We start from the raw sequence: 4367 nt of genomic DNA on the forward strand, positions 1-4367 counted from the left end.
CCTGCTGCCAGCCCTGCGGTACCCGGTCTCAACGCCCAGCCTAACCCATAAATCACCTTCGGGTAGCTAAGCAGACAACACTCCCCTTCCCTTGAGCGGGCATCAGGGTTTGCTTTTTCTTTTAAAGCCCTGTAGTAAAGGTCCACATCCCACACATCACTGCAGCATCCTTGGGCGCAGAGAAAATACCGGGTCCTGTGGCAAACGCGGCCTTTGGGAGGAAAAATGAAGAAACACAGGCAGTACTGACTCCCAGGGAGCTCTGCTGTGCTCTTAGGCGGGGTTGCATTAAAGCGAGGTCCTTCGGCACATATTGCCTGAGTCGGCACCCCAAAATCCAGGGAGCTGACTCCTCACCAGCCTCTGCTTCAGCAGAAGGTGATGGCAGCACCCCTGGGACCAGCACAGTGCGGGGCCGATGGGGAGAGTGCCGTTGCCCTGCCGGGGCTGGTCGCCTTGCTGCTGTGTCCAGAGGGACACCGTCACAGGATTTTCCCCACAAATACGTTCCCATTCTTTTATCCTGTCTAATTTTGAGTGACAAACCTCTGAGGAAGAGCAGAGCTCACAGATCTGAGAGTTCAGTTTTCTTGCTGTTATTCTGAGTGCTTTGAGAATCTAAGACCAATTCTTTTCTATCTGCAGTTCAGTCACATCTAGACCATTACTGGTTACTCCCTTGTTGCAGAGATCTCCTATTTACTCTCACTGACAGAGCAAGAGTACATTTCCTGGAATAACAGGGCGATGCAATTAGGGAACAGGAAATAATTATGCACCTTTGCTGTGCCACGAGGTACCTCCAAGCCCAAGGTCTCCTTCGTAGGACTCGGGGAGAAGGAATCAGATCTCAGGCAGGTAGTGAGAGCAGGCAGAGCTACTGCAATGAGAGATCTCCATTTTAGAGAATAAGGCACATGCTAATCGATGAAGGTCAGGAAGAGGTTTTCCTTGAAGGCAGAGGTGTTCCTTGCTGCCGCTGGTCTTGTTCAAGATAACCAGTGCTAACTGGTGGCAGGGCCTGGCCGCGGGCAGCAGCTGCACACAGATTTGTTTTCCCCAGGAATCACGTCCCCATTTCTTTAACCCCGAAGGGCATTTCGCTCTCCGTAAGGGATTGTTGCGACAGGGAGCACTTGCGAGCACAGCATTTTGCCCATCACCTCTGCTCGCTGTGGTAGCGGCAGGACCTGGGGGGATGAGAAGGGCTTCATCCACCTCTGCCCCTCCCTGCCTGCACAGAGGGACCTCAAGGGGCCATCCCAAAGCACCCTCCTGTCCCAAGGTAGAGCACGCCTTCCCGGCAGAGACCAGTCCGGCAGGATCTTAAGGTCTTCCGACGATGGAGGCTGCGGGCTCAGGTGTAACAGCAGCCCCACTGCCCAGGAGTTCCTGCTGGCACCCACATCTCCCCGCAGCCGCCGGGTCGGCTCAGGCAGGGGGTCAGCCTGCATGAGAACTGGGACACAGCACCCCAGCTTGTCCGGTCCCTCTGTCACCGGCCTCTGCAGAGCTCACCTAGTGACAACCTTGAGTGTCCTTACTTACGTCGTCCCCAGACGGTGCCAATAAAGAGGATTTTAGACTTCAGCCCGAGCAGGGATGTTACTCATTCCCAACAAGCTGACTTTTCACTGCATAAAACATATAATCCAGGCTCAAATCAAAGCAAGGTCGGTGCAGTGGCTGGCCAGCCTGTCTCTGGGGGGTTAGCATGTTATTTCAAAGACAAATCAATCCATTTTTCCTCTCCCTCTTTGTCTGGACATTTGTTGCTCCCCATTCCTCCCCGTCTCTCCCTGTGCCTTTCATTACCGCCTTGAATTTCACAAGGGGGGAGCTCTCCTCCTCCCGGAGAACATGGACAGATCTCTTCTCCCCAGGGAAGGATGCAAAATGTCAGCCTCCCGCCCAGCCCCTGATGCTGCTCATTCAGAGCCTGGAACCAGGTACATCAATAATTCACCGCACGCTTTCCTGAGCCCGGCCATTTGCTGAGCCTCCAGCACTGGCAGCCCTGCTTCCCCTCCTGGCCTTGAGGCTGTTTGGTTGGGGTCTGCCCATGCTGTGACCCACCGACTCCAGCCCATCTGTCCTGAATGCTGGTGTTATTCACAAAGTGCTGATTTTTCATGCTGGTCCCAGAAAGCATTTTATTTTGAGTCCCTGGCTAGAAAATTTACCGAAGGGGCTGGAGCCTCCATGGCTCTACACTGCAGTTAGGCAGCAGTGCAATGCAATATCACGGCAAAATCTTTGGGTGTCGGCTCAGTCAGAAGCCCAGCTTTAAGTTGCAGGTACTGTGGGGCAAGAAATCTGCTTTCCTCTTGCTAGAAACTAAATCGAAGAGCCCTAAAAAAAGAGAGAGGAAAAGGATGCTGCTGAGATGCCCTCTGCGGGTTTCCTGGTACCTGTGCTTTGTTTTGTGAAGGAGAAGGTAAGTGCTGGCAGGTGCCACATCTCAGCCCAAGAGGATGCCACCTCCTTGGCTGCTCCCACCTGCACACCTTCATGTAGCTGCTCTCCTCTCTCCCCACCATGCCCAAACCCCATCTTCAGCAGAAAGGCTGCCTTTCCCTGGGCATCTTCCCCTCTCTTGGATGCTCCCATGCCTCTTTGACATTGCTTTGACTCCGAACAGCCAACGTTGTGCCCTTACTAACGTGGGTAACACTGGCTGAGCCTTGCAGAGGTGACAGCAGAGATTTGCAAGACCCAGAGAGCACCAAGGAGGTCCTCCGATGATGAGAGATGAAGATATACAAAAGCAGCAGAAGCTTTATGGCCAATTAACGATGGGAAAGGAGCTGGATAGTAGAGCGCAGGCAGCCACCAAGCTCCTGCTCTGGCCACACAGAGGATTTGCTGCTCTGAAGCAGCCAAACCCGGGCTTGTCAGCAGCCGGGCTCCTTGCTACAGCCACCAGCCCTAGGCACTCGCTGGAAGCGTGGCTGTTTCTGCCTTTCCTGTGCCGCCGGTGCTGTTCAGAGCAGAGGCAGGAGGGAAAGGACATGGGGAGTAACACAGCCTACAGCTCCTGTGCCTTAATGCACTCAGGAGAAGAGATCTATTGCCCAGGATAGTTATTCTTCAGCATCCCTGTGGATCCGATGTCCAGGAAGAGACAGAGAGCGTTGCCTTATGAAATACTTGGCCTTGCAAGCAAGAGGAGGAATACCTTGGTTTCGTTGTCCATGGAGTTGAGGCCCATTTTCAGATTCTCCAGTGCATAGTAAGGCCTCTGACAAAGCGTAAGCTTGAGCTGGAGCTTTTTGCCATCAAACTGTTCAAATCCCCCGTGGATTCTCCACGGACTCATTAGCGCTGAGTTATTGCTGTGCTCTTTCAGCAGGGACTCTGCATATTGCTAGCCAGACAGTTATTTTATGAAACTTTCCAGAACTGACAAACTCAGGGACCTCCTTCAGGTGTGAGTGCAATTCTCTGTGTGCTCAAAAGAGAAATGCAAGGACTGAAAGTACCATCTCCCCTCTCCAAGCATGGGCTGAATTCAAAGATCTGGTGCAGGATGGCTGCTCCCACTCTCCCTTGGACACAGGAACGGCTCTGCTTGCCCCTATGTCCCTGTATCTGTGCAGGGTTGTGTAAGTTTAAAGCAGGGGATGCTCAGGGTGCTGCAGCTTCTCTGCCCTTCACCTGCTGCCAAGGGGGACAGCAATCCTCGAGAAAAACCTCAGGCCATCCTTGATCCAGGATCTAGAATGCCCTCCCCAAGGCACCCCGTGAGACATCGCCTCTGCCTGCTGTGCACCACAGGCACCGGGAGTTTGGATCCACCAGGGCTGGGGGTCCTGGAGGACCTCAGCAGGAGGTTGGGGAGGGAGAGTAGGGGGATCTGGCAAGCCCTGCTGCAGGGATGGGGTCTGTGGGGCGAGGCGGAGGTTGGGAAGCTCCTTTGTGCAACTGGAGAGGGTGACCGAGCAGCAGAGGGGCAGGAGGAACAAGGACAGGGTCTGGGGCAGCAGCGAAGAAGGGAGAAAAATGGAGCAAGGTAGCAGGTGTCAGGCTGAGATCAGGCAGGCCTGGAGTCCCTGTCGTACCCAACCAGAGAGTCATGGCTGTCAGGAGCTGTTGTTCCCTCTCTCCTACATACACATTACATCTCTGGCTTGCCAGGGCTGCCTTTCCCCAGCCCTCGTAAGAACAGCAAAGTGCTGAGCTTCTGCCTGGCGATTTCTGCATCCTTCCAGCAAACGCATTTGCTGTGCAGGGCAGCAGCTAAGCACGGAGGAGCTCCTGGGCGAAGACCCTCAGCTTCCAGGACAAACGGTCACCTCCCCACCGCCGAGGCTAAAAGCACAGAGTGCTCCAGAAAGTTACTCAGCCCCGTGCCGGAGAGCGGCGGC

Source organism: Cariama cristata, unplaced genomic scaffold (genome assembly GCF_000690535.1).
Source record: "Cariama cristata isolate BGI_N322 unplaced genomic scaffold, ASM69053v1 scaffold29880, whole genome shotgun sequence".
Taxonomy (NCBI): Eukaryota; Metazoa; Chordata; class Aves; order Cariamiformes; family Cariamidae; genus Cariama; species Cariama cristata.